Source organism: Panthera onca, chromosome A1 (assembly GCF_046562875.1).
Source record: "Panthera onca isolate mPanOnc1 chromosome A1, mPanOnc1 haplotype 2, whole genome shotgun sequence".
Lineage (NCBI taxonomy): Eukaryota > Metazoa > Chordata > Mammalia > Carnivora > Felidae > Panthera > Panthera onca.
Genome location: NC_138339.1, coordinates 110,681,853 through 110,707,267, shown reverse-complemented (window position 1 = coordinate 110,707,267; position 25,415 = coordinate 110,681,853). Strand labels below are relative to the sequence as shown.

Below are 25,415 nucleotides of genomic sequence, written 5' to 3'. Positions count from 1 at the left end.
TTGCTTTTAGTATGGGGAGGAATTGAGCACTTTGAGGTACCAGAATGGGAAAATGCACTGAGAAAGAAGTGCTGATGAGGAATAGTGAGAAAAGATGTTGCATAGGCAAAAGAAAACTTTCAAAAGTGAAATATTATGCAGAAGCATAATTATGTAAGGGAACTCAACCAGGCAGTTCTGCCAATGTCTTACCACCCTGATCCCCTAAAGCTTATCCCAAAAGCAACCCCTTACTGCAGTGTCCTAGCCTCACCTATAGGCAGAGGGAGCCCCTGATGGGTTTCAAACCAGTATAGTGGCCTAGCTGTATAAATGATGAATGTAAGGGGGTGAGCATAAGTGTAGGGACACCAACTAGGATTTAATTACAATCATCCCAATGAGAAATGCTTAAAGGCTTCAACAAGGGTAAAGATAGTTGGGTGATGTGCAGTGTCATAGACATGAAGTCAAGAAATATTTATGAGCAACACAGGAAGGGTTAAGTGATTAACTACACAGGATTAAGGGAAAAGGTAACATGACTAAAGTTTCTGGTTTGGTTTGAGTGACAAATGTCTATGGTTGCAACACCAGATGAGATTAGGAGAACAGAAAGAGGAACAGGTTTAAAGGGCAAAGGATTGGTAAATTTCAATGTGACAAACCTACGGAATATTCAGGTAGAGATGCCCGATAGGCATTTGGGAGAAATTTCACGGTGGAAGATACAGATTCTGAAAGCTTTCACATCTAGACGGTGACTAAAACCACAGTAATGGATGAATGAAGAAAAACAGTGGTGTAAAGACAAACCAATGGAGAATACTATCCTTTATAAGTGGTAGGCTGAGGGAAGGAATCTTACAAGGAAGAAGACATCACAAGAAATTAGTACATGCAGAATCACAGAAAGAAATGTGGAGACAATTCTGAAGAAGAAACGGTGACAAATAGCCATATGCATAGAGAGGTCCAGTGTGACAGAGCTGAATGGTCTCCACCAACTTAAGTCAAACTGGAAGCCCCTGTGACTTTACAATAAAGCTGACTGATGAGGCAGAAACCAAAATACGAAAGCTGGTGAGTAACAGAAGACACTGGATAGGCCACTCTCAAGAGGCCTGTTTGAAAAAAAAAAAAAAAAAAGAGACAAGAAGATATAAAATCCAGCTGTATCATTTTGGTAAAACCTTAAGTATGTTAAGAGTGAGAGGAAGAAACAACACAGAGAAACAAGGAAGAACAACCAATGAAGGTCTGGAGGAGAAATGGAGAGAATGGAGACAGATATGAGATGGTGCTCTTCCTCTAATGGAGCAGGGTGCCACCTCATTCTCCAAGAAGGGGAAAGAAAAAGGAGGGCAAGATGTTGAGGAGTTTAATAAGACAGAAGAAAGTCTTTCTCAGGGCCTGCGTCTGGGTTAGGGCCATACCTATGAGTTCCAATAATACCTTATTGCCTCACCATAGCATTTACCATGTACTGAAACTGCCTAATTTATCTGTACGCAGCACTAAACTGTAAACTCCAGGAAGGTATGGGCTGTATTTGTCCTGTTCACCACTCTATACTCAATGTCTAGCATAATGCCTAGCACAAACTAGGACCTAATTAAATGTTAACTTGACTAAATGGGGCCGAAAAATTAAAACAGATTCAGCAACAAAAGCTTCAATTTTTCTAGCAAAGTAGGAGGTGAGGCCAAGAATTTATAAAATAGGGTTTGGTGGAATAGTTTTGGAGAGTATGGGAAGATCAGGATACCTTTTGAGAGGAATGGAAAAATGAAAATCCTTCAAGGGCAAATTTCAAGCAGCTCTTCTCAATCGGGGTTGCACAATGGAATCACCTGAACATTAAGAAATACTGATAATTGGTGGGGCACCTGGGTGGCTCAGTCAATTAATAATCTGACTTCGCCTCCAGTCATGAACTCACAGTTCTACGTCGGACTCTGTGCTGACAGCTCAGAGCCTCAAGTCTACTTTGGATTCTGTGTCTCCCTCTCTCTCTCTGCCCCTCCCCTGCTCGTGGTCTGTCTGTCTCTGTCTCTCAAAAATAAATAAACATTAAAAAAAAAAAAAAAAGAAAAAGAAATACTGATGTTTGAGTTCCACTCCAAAATTTCCAATTTCATAAGCCTTGGCAGCCAAGGCATTGGCTTTTTTTAAAGTTCCCAAAGGATTCTGTTATGCAGTCAAAGTTGAGAGTCACTGAGTAGAAGGATTAAATAATGTTGGTCCGAGTGAAGCTGAGACTGGAAATCATGAATTGGCAGAGTCACCATTTCACCCAATTTTCTGCAATACTGTTCAGCTACCTGAGTATATGTGCGGAGGACCACTGGAGATTCAATTTGAAGTTGGTGCTTTGCCAGATACAAATGAAAGTGAAACAAGTATATTGCTGACAAACTGAGGAAAAACTAAGGTCCTTCTGAGTGTGAAGAGAGGGCGGTGTAAAAGACCTGAAGAGGAAATTAACAGAAGACAATGGAGGAGGGGAAGGAAAAAAAAGGGAGGGAGGCAAACCATAAGAGACTCCTAAAAACTAAGAATAAACTGAGGGTTGATGGGGGGTGGGAGGGAGGGGAAAGTGGGTGATGGGCATTGAGGAGGGCACCTGTTGGGCTGAGCACTGGGTGTTGTATGGAAACCAACTTGACAGTAAATTTCATATTGAAAAAATAAAAAGAGCTGAAGAGAGTGACAATGTGGCTGGAAGATGGGATAATTTCTTCTCACCACGTGTTCATGTGATAAGGCTCAGAGAATGGTGATGAAAGCAGGTGGTAACAGTGCTGAAGAGGTTATCACAGTTGGGTCAGACAAGGAACTTTGACATACTCACACACTGGCATCAAAAAGGATTTTGCAGTTTCCCAGAGCAAGAGTAGGTGTGGGGATAGAAAAGTGGACTAATCAGATGCCAAAGTCCACAACGCATTGTAGAACTGAAGAGGAAAACTATGAACAAAGCACCTTAGCAAAGGCAGAGAGCACAAAGCCTGAGAGGGAGACATTCAGAAAAGGAGAGTTTTGTTTTATTTTATCATGGAAGTGGAAAAGTAACAGTTTCATTCAAACGTGGCAAGGAGAAGACAGGGGAATTCTGGCCAGTCCACCTTAGACATGTACCTTTCATTATGATAGAAAGCCTCCATTTCTCTCACCTCTACATCAAACCCGTCGGCAGATCCTGACAACTCTATGTTCTAAATATATTCTAGAATCCAACCACTTTTCACTCCAGTAGTGGTCCAAACCACTGTCATTCTTATCTGATTTACTGCAATAGCCTCCTAACTGATCTTCCTGATTTCACCTTTGTCCTCGGTCAATGTATTCTTCACACTGGAGAAAAAAACAAAATAAAAAATACCCAACTCATATCACTTCTCTGCCTAAAACATGGCAATGTCTTTCTACCTCGTGCCAGCAAAAGTCCAAATTCTTACAACGGGCTATAAGGCCCTCCATAATCTGGGCCCTGACTACCTCTCTAACTTTTCCTCCTTCCCACTACTCTTAGCTTTAGCCACATTGGGTGTGGCTCCTTAGCATTCCTTGCACACATCAAGAATGCTCTTGCCTCCACTGGGTGTTGTATGGAAACCAATTTGACAGTAAATTTCATATATTAAAAAATAAAATAAAATAAAATAAAATAAAATAAAATAAAATAAAAAAAAAAAAAAAAAAAAAGAATGCTCTTGCCTCAAAGCATTTGAAACCGTTATCCCCACCACCTGGAATTCTCTCTCTCTCTCTCTCTCTCTCTTTAATGTTTTTTTTAATGTTTATTTTTATTTTTGAGAGAGAGAGAGCGTAAGCAGGGTAGGTAGAGAGAGAGAGAGGGAGAGAGGATCCAAAGCAGGCTGTGTGCTAAAAGCAGGGAGCCCGATGCGGGGATCCAACTCACAAATCATGAGATGGTGACCTGAACCAAAGTTGGACGCTCAACCGCCTGAGCCACCCAGGTGTCCCTGGAATTCTCTTCCTGAAGATAATCTGCCATGGTGGTGGCTTCACTTCCTTCAGCTCTCTGCTAAAATGTCACCTTCAGCACTGCACTAACACATATGTCCCTATCTTTATTGCTTTATTTTTCTCCACAGAACTTTTTTAACATTATTTTTATATATTCCACCAATATTCTATATTTATTTGCTTTCTGTATCATTCCCCACACCCTCCATAACACCCTAGAATATAAGTTCTTCAAAGGCAGGGATCTTTATCCATTTTGTGCATTGCTGCCTCTCTAGCACCAAAACAGTACCTGAGATGTGGCAGACACTCAAATATTGTTCAGTGGATGAATGGATGAACCTTCTCATAAGCAGTGTACAGAAAGGGGTGGGAGGAAAGAGCCACATTCAGTCATGTTTGGAAGGTGATGGGACTGAGGATAGAAAAGCATTTGTGAACACGATGGAACACAGTTTAAAAGATAAAAGACAGAGATGAAAGTGTGGTTGACAGTAGGAAACAATAGAAAGGCTGTAATGCCCAGTAAGGGGTTTCTCTTTTAAGCAGTAAGCAATAATTACAAGAAAGAGAGGAAGAGTAGGAATCAACTGGTCTCAAATACCTTGCCTTTGAGACAAACCAGAATTTGCAATAACAGATTCAGCCCGGGTGGGAAGAGAAATATGACAGGAGCCCCAAAAGTGGAGGGAGATGGTATCCAGAGGTGGGTGGGTAGGTCATGTGGATTGATGAATCCTAGAGAACACAATAATCATACTAGTCTTTTCCATTATCTATTTGAACACAGGGAAAGTATTATAAAATATATAATAATACACATCCATAAAATACACAGATAGGCCCATAAGAGGAAGAAAAATAAGTGGCCCTCAAAGAAAATTGTGGATAAGAAAAGTAACTAATAGTAAGATTAAATTAATTCATCCTCACTTTCTATTTATGGGTACAATTCATTTATGCAGCCTTACCCACTGGAATGAGTGTTCCACAGAAGTATATATTTTATATAACAGAAATGCTAACCCCTAGGTGCAACCACTTTAAAAAGTACTTGTGAAAAAAAAAAAGTAAAACATTTTTTGAAAGATTTCAATCATCTTATATACTGAACTTTCCTGGATAATTCAAGGATATTACTGAGAGCAGGGGTATCACAACAGTACCCTCTGTGACTACTGGGGCTGAAGGTATGACCTTTGCCTACAGTAAAAAATTCCAAACTTCCAGGCATTTCAAATACCTGCATCTGCTTTTAATAGATTTCCTGTCCCCTCCCTTGTTAGCCATCACATTTGGCTTGTCACCAGCATTCCCATTGCTATAAGATCCTACTTATTCTAATTTACTGTCCCTAATCTGCTATGGGAGGGGAAATAAAATAACCAATAATGTTGGACTATGTAAAATAATGCGAAAAAGAATATGATTAAACACCAGAGGCTCTCTCTAAAGATCAAACAGAAGTTTACTCAATGGACTTCAGGACACTGTTTTCTCTGCTCAGGTATGATTGCTCTGCTTTCTCACTGGTTTCAATAGCATTTTACGATCAAAACTTCCTGATAAATGCCTTCTGGGTTAGCATACTGTTCCCGTATTTACGTGACCTTCTTCACTCAATTCTAAGAAAATGATTATTATTAAGGTCTCAGTCTTATTTAACAAATTAAAAACTAACACAGATTTAGGACAGGATTTGTATTTATCCTGGGTCTGCAAAAGATTATTTCCAATTGAAAATGAAATCTATAATTTGGTTATTTTAATCAAATAAAAGATTTTCCCAAGGAAAATAAAGTTACATTTCTAGGCTAGTAGACATACTGATTTAATGCAAAATATATGTAAAGTATATTTGTAGTAAAGAACAGTGTTGCTAAATACCATTACTTAATGTTTAAGTTAAATAATTTTGATATGAAAGATTCTGGACGCAACAACTTACACGGACATTTCCCCCCACTATTTATCTGGATAGAAAAACATAGCTTAGTTCAATCTTGTCTTGGTGTGGGCCTCTCTATTTACAGCCTTTTCGAACAATAGCTCAGCATCAGCAAACAGAAATTACAGATAATACAAGATTAAAACAATGACTTTCCTATAATAGTGGCTTTGGTGAATATTTACAAACATATTTCTAGGTAAACAAAGAAAGACTTTTCTCTCTCATTAGTTATACACAAGATACTTAAATAATTTCCATGGAGACTCCTTCTGGTGGGGGAGGAGAGAGGCAAGGGAAAAATTCTAGTTCTTCCGGCTTTATCTACCATTATGAGTTTTAACCACCTGATCTTTGAAATATTTCACAAGTACAAATTCTAACTGCCCCTTCATAAAGTAATTACCTAGAAGAGGCCACCTTGGTTAAAAGCCTCAAAGTAAATGAGCATGTAGTTTGTTCACCTCACCTGCAATGATTACCAATGAAGAGAAATAAAGAAATGTCCAGAATCTCAAACAAAGCATTTCCCAACCCAGTTTCTCCAAGACAAGTTTTGGCACCACAATCCACCCATGCTTCCAGGCTTCAAACCTTGCCCTCTATCTTTCGCTCATCCAGACCTTCTTCTCCGCTTTTCCTTCATTCCTCTGCCCTTCTCAGTCCTTTCCATTCATACAGGCACATGCCCATCTAGGCTCTGTCCTGCTTGACGGGCCAACTTCTTCTATTTCACATCTGACAGTGTCACAAGCCAGCGACCTGAACTGCCCAGCTCAAAGCACTGTGACCAGGTCTTTTCTCTTTTCAGAACCCTCCAGTAATTTATAATGTCGTGTTGAACCAAGCTGTAATTCGTACTTATGGACTTGTTTAACTGGACTTCATTTACCCTTTACTCTCCCCTCATACTCTGATTCCTGATCAACTACTCTCTCTTTAGTCAAGACGATTTTCTTGCTGTTCCCTGAATTCTCTCTGACACACCTTCGCAATAACTGAAACAGGAATAAATTATTCAGAGACACTCAAGATTTTGCCTTTTCTTTAAAAGTTTTGCACCTTTAAGAGGATAACAATTGTTTATTTTATTACAATGGTGTGATAATTGTACTGTAGTCATTGTTAAGTTCCTATCTTTTGAAGATAAACTGAAATATTCACAAATGAAGTAAGACTAGCCATGAGCCTGGGTGATGTGTACATCCAGTTCATTATATTGTTCTCTCCTTTTATAAATGAGGTTTTTTTTAAAGGAAGAAATAAAATTTCCATGTTGCAAATGCTTGTAAAGGTTTTTATTAAAAGTATGCTAGATGATTCTTGTTCTTCATCTAAACAGTTCTCAACTTTTTTCCTCAAGAAAAACTTCAACCACATTTTAAAAATGGCCTTTAAGAAGCCGAAAAGCAATTTATTAAAATGTTCGCAAGAATAATTTCTGCTTGGTGGTATTACAGGTGATGGGTTTTCTGTTACAAGTTTTTTGTTTCATTTCCCAACTTCTAAAATCTGCATACACTTTTTCATAGTCAGAAAATAATCTGATTTTTCTGATTATATGAAAGTATTATTTTTCACATCGGGCACTGAAAATCTGTCTATATCATAAATCTCTATAGTCTATGTTTACCATGAAAAATATGAATGAAAAACATGAACATGAAACTCCAGTTATCTATAAAATATCCTGTAGTTTGACAGTAAGATGGCAAGGCAACATTTTTATGGCCACTTGGGAAGTGCATCCTAAAGAAGATAATTCTGGAACGATAGACTGGTAAGATTATGGACTCATTTTGGCAAGACCATCTTATTGACTCCTACAACTGAGTGCTCATAATGGACACTCTAAGAGCAAACGGTCCAGAGGAACTGGGCATTTCTCGGAATGTGATATACAATATTGTACACAATTTTCATTTTAAGCTTGGCTTGGGTAGGGTTCTTGCCTGGATACTGATACATAGCTGTATTTTTGGTTTGTTTTCTCCTCTTTTGCTGGTGTTGGTTTTTGTTTTTGTTTTTTAGGTGAAGATGGAGATAGAAGAGAGGGAAAGTTTCTCTTTATCCTTGAATGAGAGAAAACAGTTTATGTTCTCTCCTCTTCCATCCGCACATCACTTTATTTGGTGCAGAACTAGTTGCCCATTCTCTATGTGAGACCTAGCTGAGAGGCTCTCAAAGACCTTGCTCACAGTTCTATAACTCAGACTGAGAGTCAGTATCAGAAACTACAAGGTCACTGGAGGAAGGGCTCATGTCTCCATTCATTTACTCAATAAATATTTGAGCACCTACTATGTGCCAAGCACACTTCTCCACACCAAAGATACACCAAGATCTCTATTCTCATGCAGTTAACTTGTATGGGAAGACACACAAGTAAACAAAGACAGACACAAACATAAATAAGACAAATAGTGACAAAAGTTCTGAAGAAAACAAAACAAAACAGAGTGATATGACAGGGTCACCGAGGACAGAGGGCTGTTAACAGTACAAGGGTAGTTAGACAGATCTAGAACACCTGAGTAGATATGAAGGGAAAGTGGTCCTGAAGGGGACAACAAAGGCAAAGGCCTAGAGGCAGGAACAAACTTAGTTTAAGTCAGAGGAAGAGAAAGCAGAGCACAAGGAGGAGAGAGATGCTGGATGCCTTGGGGAAGTGGATACATAAGGTCTTGAGGCCTAAATTAAAGAGTAGGGGTTTTATTCTAGGTCCATCTAGGGAAACCATCAGAGGCTTATTTGTTGTTGTTGCAGCAAACTATTTCTTTTCCTTTTTTAAAATTATGGTAAAATACGCATAACAGAAGCTTTACCATCCTAGCCTTTTTTAGGCGTATTGCTCAGCAGTATTTAGTACATTCCTATTGTTCTGCAACCGCAGCCACCAACTACCTCTAGAATTCCACATCTTGCAAAACTGAAAACTCTCATCAGAGGCTTTTAAGCAAAGCAGTGACATGATCTGACTTATGTTTTTAAAAATTAACTTGGTTGCCTGGTAAAAAATTGATTGTAGTGAGACAGTAGGATTAGGAGTTCATTGAAGTAGATAGATTGAGGATACATTTTATGCACATAGCTGACACAATTGTTGCTAATTTGGATGTGGGCATAAGATAAAGACAGAAATGAGGAAAGGAGATGACTTCTAGATTTTTACATCTCCAGCATCTAGCCCAAGCAAAGAGGTAACGTTCAATTCATAAATAAATACAAGCCTTTTTTTCCTAGAGAACTAGGACAAGAGAAATGAAAACTACCATACATGCAGGAGATGATATCTTTTTTCAGTCTGTACTAATTGCATCCTTGTAACACGGATAAAGTCTACACAGTTGGTTCGTGCCAACATTATATGCTTAATTCCAACATTAACATTAAAGGCTAATACTTTTCCATGAACACAGTTAAATTTTAACAAGCATTTTACATGTGTTACTTCATGTCTTTCCTAAATCAGTAGCTTTTATCCTGTGAGACTATAGTGCTATGGGCCATGTTCCTGAAGATTACATATGCACAAACAAGTTTGATGTTTGGGAGAGTTATGGACCTTCTGAATTCCATCCATGGACCAGCAGGCTAAGATGCCCTGCTCTACCTTGTGTGAGTTGCTATTGTCTATCACTATGAGAATCTAGACCTTATTAGTCCAGCCCTCAAGACTTTGTAGAAATACTTTCGAACAGTTTACCTTCATTAACATCCATAATAAATGAGTTATCAAGAGCCTGTACTAATGTAAAAAATACCTTTGAATCTTTAGCAAAACTGTTATTGCAAGTATTATAAATGGAGTTATTCAAGATCCTCTTTATAACACCAATGTGATAAATGCCTTCTACAATTCATTTCTGGGAAAAATATTACCTTACAACATTTTTGTTTTATTGTTTCAAAAAAACTAAACCATTAGAGTCGTGGAAACATTTTCTTATTTTTTCAATATGAGCTCCCAGCTAACAGTTAAAATTTTGTGTTCTGTTTATCACAACTACACTACCTACATTTTCCCCTTGTAGGCTTGGGTCTTCAGGTACTTATTGTGAAAATTTCAAATCTTTTTTGGAAAAAAGTGGAATGTAAATTATACATTATCTCATGCAAACTTTGCAACTGTCCTATTTCCTAAGCATATTATCTGCTCTCTTCCATGCTATTTTTCTAAACACAAGAAAATAGACTCAAAGGCCAAATACAGCAAGTGGCAGGATGTATAGTTAGATTAACTGTATTACAGATCCAGGTTTACCACTTGCCACCCAAGTGACCTTGGCAAAAATCACTTGAATTTCTCAGAGCCTCAGATTTTTGGTTTCTAAAATTCAGTTAAAAGCCCACATCACACAGGGTTGCAATAAGGACTGAGATGATGCATGCGAAAAGTTTTTCATGACATATAAAAGCAAAGAGGCAGGAGGAGGAGGAACAGCAGCTGCTGTAGTCCATGCTTGCCTGTTAATAAGATGACTAACAACAGCCCTTCCTCTGTCGGCTGATGAAAGGCCAAAGGTTGAGACTCGGCAGATTTTTCAGGGGGTGCCCAGCAAAGCAATGGGCACAACTCATTCCACCCCTACCCAGCCCCACAGATGCCTACTTCCCTGAGACTGTCAGGCAGCCACCTAAAGGGCGTGGACTTGGGCTAAGGGAAGAGAATGAGGACAGGAAGGGATTGTTAGATAAGACAACAGGACTTGGCGAGGAAGGTTTAGTCATCTTTGCTAAGATAATGTATTTTTCTTTTACATTTTCAGTCATAGTTCAGGGTCAGGTTTTAACATACACAGGCCTGAGGACAACATTATATTGTTTGAGTTTCAGGTTTCCCTCATGTAACACAGGGGAAACATAATACTGGCCCTGTTCATATTCTACAGTAAAGTGTAGGGAATAATCAGTGTTGTTACTTGCAGACAAAGATGGGGTGGGGCAACTTAAGAACTTCAAAATTCAGTAGTAAAGGCAGCCTGCTTTCTGGGGAAATAAAGAGTGTAGACTCAGCTGATTGGCTCAAAAGGTTAGATGTCATGAGGATTGTCTTTGTATTAGGATAAACTATATGCAATTGCCAATCAGAGTTAGGGCTAACAAAGAAAAATAATTACTAAGCTATAAAAGCACCTGGACTCTGATCAGGAGAAGGTGTTTCCACTTCCAGGATGATAAACCAGCTAGTGGCCTTGGAGAAACAACTTGGCTTCCATGGGCCCCAGTATCCTCATCTATCAAAGAGGAAGCCTAAATGATCTCTAAGGTCCTTTCCAGGTTAAAACACTTCAACATGTCATTAAGAAATTATCTCCATGCTCATGTGCCAATAAAGGTTCCACCTCCTCTCCATAGGTGCCAAGACAACTCTGAGGTGTATCCTGCCCTGAGGGAAGCCCAGCTGCCCACAGTGGCAGGAGCAGCATCTTGACCAACACATCCTATCCTAGCTACCTCCTCTCCCTCTCTCTGTTGATCATGTCTAGAATCACCCCTCCAATAAAGGGCTTACCAAAACCACAAAACAACAAAACCCCTATATTAGAAATTCAGATGAAAAGTACTACCTTATGAAGTGGTAAGAGCAGAGGCATATGAGTGCTAGAGTTCAGACTAAACTGGATTGGATTCCCAGTTCTGTTAGTAACCACATGACTCTGGACACATTACATAACTTCGATATGGCATGAGTTTCCTCGTCTAGAAAATGAGAACAAAATGACCTTCCTGGTAGGGCTGCTGTGCAGATTACATGAGATAAGGCATATAGAAAATGTTTTACAATGCCTGGCATATACCAAATAGTCAATAAATGCCATACTTTCATTTTTTTGCATTTAAGTTTGGTCTTTTTTCACCAACTTGTAATACTTCAGAAGAAAATAATTACTATACTGCCATAACTGGTATTTGAATCTAGACTAAGTTACACCTCACCTAATCCAACTTTCAGATTAGCAGCACTACGAAATTTATTAAATTTAACAAACTAGTTAATCCTATACTATGTTTTTTTTCTTTTTTCCAGTTTTTGCTTTCAATTTTTATGGCAGTCACTTAAGGGAGGTGGAAATCAGCTCTAGGTTCTATATATTGGTTCACATTACTAATACAAACTTAAATGCTATAGGGTTGCTAAAAGCCTAACTCAAAATAGTATGAGTTATATGCCATTAGCATAATATGGTAAGCAAAGAAAAAAATCTATATGTGCCCTGCTTTTTACATTCCCAATGGCAAAGTTTTACTTTGGTAATGTAGTAGGCCCACAGAACATCTACAGAGGCAAAACTTCTGACTACTCACTATCCTACAGCATAAACTATTACAGTTAGACTAACAGCATCAGCAGTTTTGACTGGTTCTGGTTAGTTAATAAAAAAAAGTTGTTTCAAGAATCAAAAAATTATATACACACCATATTTACTTTACCTTAACACATAAAAATATGCATTAATTCCCCAATTTCCCAAAGTAATTCCAAGATTTTCCTTGAAGAATTCCTCCCCAATATTTTTCTTATATTAACTACACTCAGAATTTATTTTCTACAATTTCTAGTTTTAATTTCCTAAGTAGATTGAGAACTAAAAAACAAAGACAAAACAACAAAACAAACTTGTAAAGCAAGGTCAGGATATTTTCTTCCAAATTTTCAGAATTTTCTCTCCAATTTTTTAATAGTTTTTCTGCCCACTTTTTTAGTCTCTCACTTTTATGGACTCTTTCTAAAGAATTCAACATTCCCGGGCACCTGGGTGGCTCAGTCCATTAAGCCTCCAACTTCAGCTCAGGTCATGATCTCACAGTTCGTGAGTTCAAGCTCCACATCAGGCTCTGTGCCAACACCTCCGGGCCTGGAGCCCGCTTCAGATTCTGTGTCTCCCTCTCTCTGCCCCTCCCTCTGCTCTCACTCTGTCTCTCTCTCTCTAAAATAAACATTAAAAAAAAATTTTTTTTAAACAATTCAACATTCCTTTCACAGAAACCAATACTCTTCTTTTGCACTCATGTTTCATAGATTTACACGACTATTACTGATATTTAAATGATCTAATCATAACACATGTAACTGCCACCAACAGTCTTATGATAAATACTGTTGAGCCAGTAACCCAGTAGTTGTAGAAATGAACACGCTGCACTCAACCTACTTCCTGGGAAAATGAAGACTGTAGGCTTGGCTGATTGGCTCAAACGGTTAGATGTTAAGAGGATTGTCTTTGTATTAGGATAAACTATATGCAATTGCCAACATCTAACTCTTTTACCTAGAGCAATGGCAAGTGCCTATGTTCAACCTAGTATTTTTAAAGAAATATTAGCTATACTTAATGTTAAATATATCCACTAGACATTTTTTTCCCTCCCTTTAAACAATGATTAGTAGTTCCTGCAGCTTTATTTTTTAACTTCCACTCTACATTTACTCAGAAACTCACCCTAAGCTACTGAATAGTCAGTATCTGGACTCTGGTTTCCCAGGAATGTTACTTCTGCCTCCCACCTTGCTTCAAGTTAAAGACACACCTGTTAGAATTTCAGAGACTGAAGGTATAAGCATGTGCCTTCTAGCTAACTGAATGAAAAACATCAGAAGGATTAAAATGTGAGATCAGCATTAGTTTGTTTATTTGTTTCTGAGATACAAATCTTTTTAACCCACAGAATCCAACACAGCACTACCTGCCGAGAGAAGGCAAGAAAAAGACAAGCAAGAATGGGATTGGGCAGAGAAGCCCTTGGACAGACCTAGGGTTAAGTCATCCTTAAATATGAGCACCCTTTAGGGGCTCCTGGGTGGTTCAGTCAGTCGAATGTCTGACTCTTGCTTTTGGCTCAGGTCATGATCCCAGTGTCATGGGATCAAGCCCCACATCAGCCTCAATGCTGAGCATGGAGCCTGCTTAAGATTCTCTCTCTCACTTTCTCTGCCCCTCTTCCCTGCTTATGTACACACTCTCTCTAAAAATAAAATAATAATAATAATAATAATAATAATAACAATATAATAATAATAAATATGAGCAGCCTTCACTGTCCCTGTTCTGTCATTTGATTATAATAAACAAATCACAAAGGTGTTATTAAGACAAAACCCAGAAAGCTGGGACAGGAAGGAGGACAGGCTGTATTTAAATGAGGAGCTACTAGTCAACCCTCTTTTTCTAGTTTTCTCTTCTACCACTGACCCAGAAAGTCTAAGTGAGGTTTTTCTTTGTGATTGCACTTATGCCCTCACCAAAGTACCATATGATATCAGAACTCTACTGTCTCACGTACCCTCTAAAATAGCAATCCACAGAGTCAATATGCAAAGTGGGAAGAAGCTAAACATTGTAATTTTACTTGGGTTCAAATCCTGGCTGCATACTTCCAACAGTGTATACTGAGTACCTTTCTTCACTCTCCTGCACTCATGTATACTATGAGAATTATGGTGCAGATCTTGCCAGCTTCAGAGGATTCATGAGCAAATGCATGAAAAGTGCTTTGCTGCAACTATTACTGATACCTAAAAGATGCCAAAACGTTTCATCTCGTAACTGTCAATAAAAGATTTAAAACTGAACTGCAAGATTGGGTATTTTATAAACACGCAGCACAAGGACACCGATGAAAGCTTACTTTCTGTTCCAAAATTGTTATGCAAACAGAACATAAGCAAGATATCAAGCGGAAACAATGTTGGTGGCTATCCTTTCCAAAGAGAAATGAGCTACGAGATAGCAATCAGGTAGAGAAGAGAGATAAAGCCTCCAACAGGGGGAGGAGGAGAGCTTTCAGAAAGGTGAAGTTGCAAATACCAGAGGGATGCTTTTAAAATTCAAATGTGAACAGGTCCCTCACTTCCTTGAACATTTTCAATGGCTCCCCACTGATTTTAGGATAAACTCCAAATCCTTCAGGTCCAACAAGGCTCTTAGCAACCTCACCTCACCTCATACACTCCTCTGCAGTTGTTTTATAGTATTTCCAATTTCAGCACAGCATCTGCATTCTGTCAGCCTGAATGTGATTTCCTGCCTTCATCTCATTTCTCTGCTGCCCTAACACTCTTCCTTCTTTTAGCTCAGGAGCATGATTTTGTCTGCCTTCCTCCATGTGACTTCCCCAACACTCTGTGTTTCTCACAGTTTTTCACACTGTACTGGAACTGTTTGCCTCTCTGCATCTCACACAGACCTGGCCTGGCTTTAGCATTCTGCTGATCACCTTGCCTGACACAAAACTGACGCTCATTTAAATGTTTACTGAACACACAACTTCTGAAACTCCCTACTTTGGGCCAGATTTATCTCTGTTACCTTGTATTAGAGAGGACAAAGAAGGTAGGTAGCTGTTGTTTGAGGGCTGTGAGGCTGCTTGTCAAGAGAGATGAAAATCTGCCTTTCACCTGGCAGACTTATGTTATACGTTATACAGTAACTTAGTGCATCTGAATAATAGCCTGTTTGGAAATATTTATGATGGTGTGGCTACTTCTATCATTAACTAAATGGATAGTTTTACTTCCCAATGTAATAACATGTGCACTTTTAATATATTTGAGTAAATTAGGAATAATTAGAAATCTCAACTTTTTTAGAAGACCAGTCTTATAAAGTGCCAAATTTGCATTAGTTTTCAACTTCTTCATAACTTGTGAGTGGTCCAAATTGGATGAGTATCTCAGAAACACATGTGAGATACAGTCCTCTCTCAAAGTGTATTCATGGCATGCTTCTTTGCATGCTCTATGACGTGTTGTACTGAAATTCAAGGTTAGTTCTCAATTTAATACACTAATACATATACAGAGTCTCCAAAGTTACTTGTTTGGTAAACAACATTCTAACATATCCTAAAACTGATGTTTGCACACATAGGACACCAAGAAGAATAACCAGTTAACATACTTGGGAAAGTCCTATTTCTTCCATTCAACTACAAATTATCTGAGGACATGGGTTTTCTTTTACATACATTCCAATGTCTGACATAAACAAACAAACTCCAGTTTATAAAGTGACATATCTGCCAAAGTAAGTATTGCTACAACTTAGATTTATAAGTGTTGTTTAGTGCACCTGTTCAACAATAGAGGATTAATTTATGAAATCACATTACAGTTGCTAGAATATGACACAAACAATAGGAATTTGGGAAATCGGATAAGATGAAAAATGCTTACTAGGTATTACATTAAAAACAAAGAATACTAAAATTCTACATGTACTATGATGTAGGAAAACATGCATAGAAAAAATGGAGAGAAACAAAGGCAAAAATCACAAAATATCCATTTTGGTAGAATTATGCTCAGTGGCTCAAAACTCTCATTGGTTCCCTTTTCTTACCATTTAGGTATCTTCTTGGTTTTGTCTTCTCACCTCAAACCTATGTAGGCACAGCCAACTCTTTCCAAACAGTTCCTCTTGGGACTAGTCCAGGCTCACATTACCTTATACAGAAGTTTTGGGAACAGGTTCCTATTAGGCATGTCTGCAGTCTCATCTCACTACCATCATATCTCCTACCAGAATAAGACAGTCATTCTACTGCTAAATATGTCTACTGTGGTAATCTCATTTATGTTTCATGCATTTTTAGGTATGTGTTATATTTTACAATAAAGATGACTTTTTTTTTTTTTTTTTTTTTTTTTTTTTTGTAATTTACTGTGGTTGGTTCCTGTCTTGTTTTGCTAAGAATAGGATTCATCATTCTCTGTGGATATGGTCCTACTTCCACACTTCTAACTGTAGTGCTTACTCAGGATAACTGGGTTCCTCCTAGCTGCAGCAACTAAGTCACCAGAAGCTTTCCTCCCCCTCCAGGATGCTTGCCAGCTCCTCCATGTCTACCAATGTAAACTTCTTCACACCCTGTAAAACCTGGCCCACCTGTGTGCTACCGTAATTCACATTGCATCATATGTGGCAAACATTTAGCAAGTAACTACTAATTGTAAGGCCCGAATATTTAATGTCCTAAGCTGCTTACAATATTTTTTGTGGATGTGGAACATTTATAAGAGAAGATACCCAACTGGAGAAAGTGACATATGATAAGTGATGAATGAGTGTTCAGAGGTCGTGAAGGAGGAAACTAGGGAAGAAGGGCTGGGGAGGGGGTAAGGTTCGATGAAAGCTAGAAGGAAGAGACATTGTAGAAGTTGAAGAGATACATCATGATTGGGAGAGAGGTGATACGAGACAGGACTGCTGAATTTTGCACCTGAGTGACTAGGATAATGATGGGGCCCGTGACATAAATGATGTTAACTAGAAATGCTTTGAGGCAAAACAGGGCAAGTCCACAAGGAATATTACAATATAAACTGACAGATGCTACTCTAAAACTGAGTAAGATACATGGAAAGCACAGAGTCTTAAGGCAGCTAACTAGAGGTGATAACTAAAGTAACAAGGTTCTGTGAAATCTCTAAAAAAATAATGATAATAATGATAAATAAAATAAAAAAGAACTTAAACTAGTCCAAAGTCATGCAAGAGGGAATGTGAGACTGAGAACCTGATCAGTGATGCTTCAAGGAGCTCAGGACTTCAGGAAATAAGGAGGAAGAAAGGAATTCTAGGCGAGGCAGTATGCACAGTGGTTAAGGGCCCCAGTGCTGGTCCTGAGCCCCGGAGTTGGAATCCTCTCCTGCTACTTGAGAGTCCTTGAGCAAGATACCAAGTATTCATTCCCTCATCCATAAAGTGAGATAACATAATAATTTTACCTCACAGGATTGTGGTGAGGATTAAGAGTTAATGAAAGTTTTCAGAACAGTGCCTGGCACAGAAACACTCGATAAATGTCTGCCGTTGAGGGGAAAAGATTTTTTTCTAGTCCTCAGCGACCTCGGGGACAATTTCTGGCCAGCAGTAGGAGCAGGAACTACAAAGTAAGGGAATTAATAAGCAAGTGAGCAGTAAGAAGGCAAAGGCAATCACAAAGTATGGATGATTCTTCCACGGCGGTTAAACAAAAAAATCGAGCTGTGAAACAAAAAGTAACCTGTGAGCATAGGGTTAAGTGAAAATGCTTTCCGAGGGGATAGCTCAGCAAGAGGGGAAAGGTTTGGCTCGCCAAAACTATTCTTGAGTGGGAGTGGGACTTGTTTCTCCTACCACACAGGGAGGTGGACAGGGGTAAGACCGGACCCTTCCTGTCCCGGCTCCCCAGGAGCTCGAAGGAGCGCTCGCTCGGCATCCGGTAAGTTTGAATCAGCGCTGGCTGATTGGGGGGGGGGGGGGGGGGGGGAGGGCAATTTCCCAACCAACGATACCCTGGAAGATGAAACAACAGGCTTTCCCATCTCCATCTCCAGCACGACCTGTTCTATGGCTCAGTAGTCATCACCCTCCTCAACCAGCAGCAGTCGCTGGGACACCGTGCAGCTCAGAGGAGCCAAAGAGGCAGCTCCCCGCTGCGAGAGCAGCACCCCCCCCCCCCCAGGTTCATTCCGACCTCAAGGACACAAAAGCGCCCCAGACGGGAAGGAAGCAGTAAGAAAGGGGCTCGGGAATTCCGGTAATGGGGGGGGGGGGGGGGGCAGGCTGCGGTAGGGAGGTCAGAACCCGGAGCTGGGAAAGTGACCTCGGTGGCCAAGGTCGAGGAGGTCCCTCCAGTCCCAGGGGTGAGCACCTTTGCCCTCCCGCCCGGAGCACCAGGGTCTCCGCCCACAGGGAGCGCTCGGGGAGGCTCAGAGCCCTGGGGCGGCCCGGGAGCACCGGCCCTCTGGGATGCCGGGGCGGCGGGGGGCTCCCAGGGAGCGCGCAGGTGAGAGCGGCGGCCCCGCCCTCCCGCGGGAAGGGCCTTCTCTCTCTGCGCCCACAGGCCGCGGTTCGAGAACTTCCGAAGCGCCTGCACACAGCCCGGGGAGGGCCTGGCCACGCTCCCGGGTTTCCCGCACCCGGATCCCGCCGCCGCGCGCTGCGCCCAGGTTCCTCCATCCGGCTGCTCCGGACTCCTGCCGGCGGGGTCTCTCTCCCTTCCCCCATGTCTTCTCCGCACCCCGGAAAAGTTTGGTCCCAGCGCAGGGGCTGGGAGTCCCGCACTCACCCCACGGAGAGCGGAGCCGAAGCGGCAAGGCGCGCGTGGGAGCAGAGGGCGGCGGCGGGCGGCGGCGCGAGCGCAGAGCTCCTCACAGCGGCCCCTGCTGCTCCGGCCGCCGACAGAGCTGGAAAAGGGGAGGAGGCCGCCGGGATGTCACCTGCCCGCTCTCCCACCCCGCCGCGTGACGCCGCGCAGCACCGCCCCCGCCCGCCGCCCGCCGCCGCCAGGTACCCGCGAGGGGCGGGAAGGAGGAGCCAGCCGCCATCCGGGAACGAGCGCCCCGCCTCCGCCCGCCTCAGCGGCAGACCCTCGGAGCCCCGCGGGCCACTTTGGAGTACGGGTTCTGGCCTTTGGACTGTTATGTTTCTTTTTGAGCACCGATGCCATCCCTTGAGGTCATCTCGAGGCGTGACATAAATAGTGTGAAAGTTGTCGTCATGCATGACTCAGGAATGAGTTGTAGAAAAATGTGAGAAGAGGAAACCTGGTCCCGGTCAGGCTGGAGTGGAGAGAGGGAGAAAAGAAGGAATCCCCGCTCCTGAAAAAGCTATTGGGAGGGTCAACTCCTATTTAAAATGGAGGCCACCAATATATGTATGGGGGTGTGGGAGGGAGGGGAGGGTGGGTGATGGGTATTGAGGAGGGCACCTTTTGGGATGAGCACTGGGTGTTGTATGGAAACCAATTTGACAATAAATTTCATATATTGAAAAAAAAATTTTAAATGGAGGCCACCACGGCGAGAAGCCCAATTTGGGTCAACTCCATCCCTGCTTAGTAAGAAACTGGCAAAAATTGCTGCAAATATTGGGGAGTGGAGGGGGTTTTTAGAGCAGCGGGGAGCAAATGTAAAATCTAAATTAACTTTTTTCCTGATTAGTCACTGCAAAGAACAAAGTCTAGCAAACTGGTTTCTCCTTATCCGCCACTGTGGGCTTGGGGAGTGAGATGAGGAGAATGCAGGGCGTGTGTATGCGCGCTCAATTATTTTTTAACTTGTCTGGCCTTGTGTCTAGTTACCATCTTCTTAACCTTTGTTGAGTTTTGGGATCGGGGCATCGGTAGCTGGGAGGCAAAATAGGATTGGGAAGAAGTTAGGCAAAACGATGAACCGGAATTGAGTTGTCTTCTAGAAACCTGAAACATAGCCTGACAGGTTGCAGTCCTGAGCCAAGCTGGTCTAAGTTTGTGCTGTAAGTTTCAAGAATTGAATCGACAAAGGATACAGACCACCAGGTATATTCGGTAGGGAGAACATTCAGTGGGCCAGAAGCATATTTTCCTTACATGGCAAGTTTGCCTTCCATGACTAACCCTAATCTTGCATTGAACAAGAGGTTTTGAATGTTTTATGTAAAATGTTGAGAACCCACATAGTAACCGTTGAAAGGAACGCAAAACACATGAAAGCTCAAGTTGAGCTTGAGAATGTTGAAGTCAAGGGAACTGAAGATTTCTCCCTCTTTGTAGAAAAACTCTGCTTTCATAATAAAAACATGAATAAATATAGTTTAGTAGATTTGTAAAATTCCTTTGTGAATTGGAGACAGTTGCTTAATTGTATTTCCCTTTGAGTCTATCTTTCTAGATAGTCTATCTCTAAATATCTGTATATATTTATGAAACTTCAAATATGTAGAATGTCAAACAGATTCTTTCATTTAACAAATGTTTATTGAGTACTGCTATATTCCGCGCCCTGAAGATTCAACACACAGGATAACACACGGAAAAATATCCTCTCTTCTTGTAGAATGTACACTCATTCTAATTGGAGACTGTAGATGGTAAATAAAATATGTAGTGTTCATGTTATGATAACTGTGATGAAGAAAAATTAAGAGGGAAAGAGGAGGGGATTTGAAGATAAAGCGGTTAGGGAAGGCTTCAATGGAAGGAGGCATTTGAGCCAAAATTTTAAGGAGGTGAGGTGACAAGCCTGTGTGTTTACCTTGGTAACAGCATTCTAGTCAGTGAAACAGCAAAGCTAAAGGCCCTGAGGCATGAGGGTGCCTGAGATATTCATGTTCACAGAATAGGAAGGAGGCCAGAGTGGTTGAAATGGGTAAGTGAGGACATTAGTAATAAATGAGGTCAAAGAGTTAAGGGAAGCATTTTTTAGTAAAGAAGTGACATCCCCTGACTGAAATTTTATTTTATTTTATTTTTTTAGAGCACTTTTATGTCACAGCAGTATTGAGCAAAATTGAGCAGAAGGTAGAGATTTCCCATCCACCTCCTGTCCCCACTCATGCATAGCCTCTCCCATATCCCCTCAAGAGGGATACATTTGTTACAGTTGACGAGCTTACACTGACAGATGTTAGTACCTAAAGTTCATAGTTTACATTTGTGTTTACTTTTGGTATGTATATTCTATGGCTTTGTACAAATGTATAAGGACATGTATCCACAATATAGTATCATACGGAGTAGTTTCACTGCTCTAAAAATCTTTGTGCTCCACATATTCATCCTTGCCTTCTCCTTAGCCACTGACAACCACTGATCTTTTTACTATTCCCCATAATTTTGCCTTTTCCAGAATGCCATATAGTTGGAATCATAAAGTAGGTAGCCTTTCAGGTTGGCTTCTTTCACTTAATAGGGTGTATTTAAATTTCCTCTCATGTCTTTTCATGACTTGATAGCTCTTTTTTTCTTTAGAACAGAATAATAATCCATCTGGATATGCCACAGTTTATTTACCCATTCACTCATTGAAGGACATCTTGGTTACTTCCAAGTTTTAGCAATTATGAATAAAGCTTCTATACACATCCATGTGCAAGGTTTTGTGTGAACATTAGTATCAACTCCTTTCGGTAAATACCAAGGAGCACGATTTCTGGTAAGAGTATGTTCAGTTTTGTAAAAAACTATCAAACTGCCTTTCAAAGTGTCATTTTGCATTCTCACCAGCAATGAATGAGAGTTCCTGTTACTCCATAGCCTCACCAACATTTGGTGTTGTCAGTCTTCTGGATTCTGGCCATTCTAATAAGTGTGTGATGGTATCTCATTGCTCTTTTAATTTTTATTTCTTTTTGATGACATATGGCATGGAACATTTTTCATATGCTTATTTGCCATCTGTATATCTTCTTCAGTGGGGTACTTATTAAAGTATTCGTCCAAATTTTAAACAGATTATTTTCTTTTTGTTGAGTTTTAAGGGTTCTTTTTATGTTTCGGGTAACAGTCCTTTATAAGATATGTTTTTGCAAACATTTTCTGCCAGTCTGTGGCTTGTCTGCTCTGATAAGTTGTGATTGTGATTGTATCTGCCTGTCTCTCCAATTTTAGGGGCAGCAGTTTGCCATGTGACTCCATTTCTTTTACAGATCTAAAAAGAGTCGTTGACTTTTCAATTCCTTCAGCTATTTATTTATTTATTTATTCATTTATTTTTAATTATTTTCTTTAATTTTACATCCAAGTTAGTTAGCATACAGTGCAATAATGATTTCGGTAATAGAATCCAGTGGTTTATCCCCTACATATAGCACCCAGTGCTCATCCCAACAAGTGTCTTAATGCCCCTTACCAATTTAGCCCATTCCCCACCCACAACCCCTCCAGAAACCTTCAGTTTGTTGTCTTTATTTAAGAGTGTCTTATGGTTCATGCCCCTCCCTGTTTTTATATTATTTTTGCTTCGCTTCCCTTATGTTCGCCTGTTTTGTCCCTTAAATCCCCCCATATAAGTGAAGTCATATGATAGCTGTCTTTCTCAGACTTACTAATTTTGCTTAGCATAATACACTCTAGTTCCATCCATGTTGTTGCAAATGGCAAGCTTTCATTCTTTTTGATTGCCGAGTAATATTCCTACACACACACACACACACACACACACACACACACACACACATATATACACATGGACTGATGAATGGATAAAGAAGATGTGGTGTGTATGTCTTCTTTATCCATTCATCCATCAATGGACATTTGGGCTCTTTCCATACTTTGGCTATTGTCGATAGTGCTGCTATAAACATTGGGGTGCATGTGTCCTTTTAAAACAGCACACCTGTATCCTTTGGATAAATACCTAGTAGTGCAATTGGTGGGTCGTAGGGTAGTTCTAGTTTTAATTTTTTGAGGAAACTCCATACTGTTTTCCAGAGTGGCTGCACCAGTTTGCATTCCCACCAGCGGTGCAAAAGGGTTCCTCTTTCTCTGCATCCTTGCCAACATCTCTTGTTGCCTGAGTTGTTAATATTAGCCATTCTGACAAGTGTGAGGCGGTATCTCATTGTGGTTTGACTTGCATTTCCCTGATGATGAGTGATGTTGAGCATTTTTTTTCCATGTGTTTGTTAGGCACCTGTTTGCCCATTTCTTCACTGGATTATTTGTTTTTCGGGTGTAGTTTTGTTAAGTTCTTTATAGATTTTGGATACTAACCCTTTATCTGATATGTCATTTGCAAATATCTTCTCCCATTCCACCAGTTGCCTTTTAGGTTTATTGATTGTTTCCTTCACCATGCAGAACCTTTTTATCTTTATGATAATTCACTTTTTGCTTTTGTTTCCCTTGCCTCCAAAGACATGTTGAGTAAAAAGTTGCAGCAGCCGAGGTTAAAGAGGTTGTTGGCTGTTTTCTCCTCGAGGATTTTGATGGCTTCCTGTCTTACATTGAGGTCTTTAATCCATTTTGAGTTTATTTTTGCATATGGTGTAAGACAGTGGTCCAGGTTCATTCTTCTACATGTCGCTGTCCAGTTTTCCCAACACCATTTGCTGAAGAGACTGTCTTTTTTCCATTGGATATTCTTTTCTGCTTTGTCAAAGATTAGTTGGCCATACGTTTGTGGGTCCACTTCTGGGTTCTCTATTCTGTTCCACTGACCTGAGCGCCTGTTTCTGTGCCAGTACCATCCTGTCTTGATGATTACAGCTTCATAGGACATCTTGAAGTCTGGGAGTGTGATGCCTCCAGCCTTGGTTTTCTGTTTCAGGATTGCTTTGGCTATTCAGGGTCTTTTATGGTTCCATACAAATTTTAGGATTGTTTGTTTTAGCTCTGTGAAGAATGCTGGTGTTATTTTGATTGCAATTGCATTGAATATGTAGATTGCTTTGGGTAGTATTGACATTTTAATAGTATTTGTTCTTGCAATTATGAGCATGGAATATTTTTCCATTTTTTTGGTGTCTTCTTCAATTTCTTTCATAAGTTTTCTATAGTTTTCAGTGTATAGAGTTTTCACCTCTTTTGTTTAGTTTATTGCTATGTATTTTAGTTTTTGGTGCAATTGCAAATGGGATCCATTCCTTGATTTCTGTTTCAGTAGCTTCATTATTGGTGTATAGAAATGTCATAGATTTCTGTACATTGATTTTATGTCCTATGACTTTGCGGAATTCATGTATCAGTTCTAGCAGTTTTTTGGTGGAATCTTTTGGGTTTTCCACATAAAGTGTCATGTCCTCTGACCAAAACTTTAAAAAGGAATCCCCCCAGTAGAAGGATGAAGAAAATGAGTAGTTGCTAAACAACAATCCAAATTTGTATTATAACAAAGAAGAAAGTGTTTAAATATGGAGGAAGTGGTCAACTGTGTCCAATGCTGTGAACTGAGGACCAGAAATTGACTGTTGATTTAGCAAGATGAAAATCATTGGTGACCATGACAAGAACACATTTGGAGGAATGGAAGGAATGAAAATCTGAATTGAATGTGTTTCAAGAGTAAGTGGGAAGAGAGAAATTGGAGATAACAAATTTAGACAATTTTATCAAAGATTTTTTGTGGTATAAAGGGGCAAAGACATGGAGTAATGGCAGGAAGTGGAACTGGATCTAGAGAATTTTTGTTGGTTGTTGTCATTAAAGATCGTGGCATTTAAAGTATGTTTGTATTCTTTGGAAAATTTTAGTAAAGAAGGCAAACCTGGTAAAACTAGAAAGAAGACAACTCTTGCAGTGATGTCCTTGAATATGTGAGAGGGCTGGGATTTGGTATGCAGGTAGAGAATTTGACCTTAGGTCTGAACATACACATTCACCCATAAGTAACAAAGGGAGGGTAGAGTTATGGACATATGTTGGAGGAGTTAGGAGCTTGTATTCGTAGATGGTCTTATCAGGTTCCCCAGAGGCAGACCTGAGGCAGAAAGTTGTGTATAACTGATTTATTGAGGTCACTAAGGGATCAAAGAGGATCTGGGTAAAACTGACACTTTTCACTATGCCAATATTAATATTTTCCAAATTTGCCTTAAAAACATTTTTTCATTTCATTTCTTAAAAACTTATTTATTTTGAGAAAGAGAAAGAGCACAAATGGGAGAGAGAGGCAGAGAGAGAGAGAGAGAGAGAGAGAGAGAGAGAGAGAATCTCAAACAGGCTCCATGCTTGGTGCAGAGCCCAAGCCAGGGCTCCATCCCACAATGCTGGGATCATGACCTGAGCCGAAATCAAGAGTTGGACA

General features: G+C 40.2%; 1 protein-coding gene across 1 annotated transcript in view; it reads right to left on the bottom strand.

Annotated features, from left to right (window-relative positions):
• Positions 1 to 19,112, bottom strand: part of ELOVL7 (ELOVL fatty acid elongase 7) — a 74,003-nt gene extending 54,891 nt beyond the window's left edge. Inside the window, exon 1 of the mRNA XM_060635724.3 lies at positions 18,977 to 19,112. The gene's annotated coding sequence lies outside the window, so the exon portion shown is untranslated. The remainder of the gene's footprint in view (positions 1 to 18,976) is intronic.
• Between the last annotated feature and the right edge of the window lie 6,303 nt (positions 19,113 to 25,415).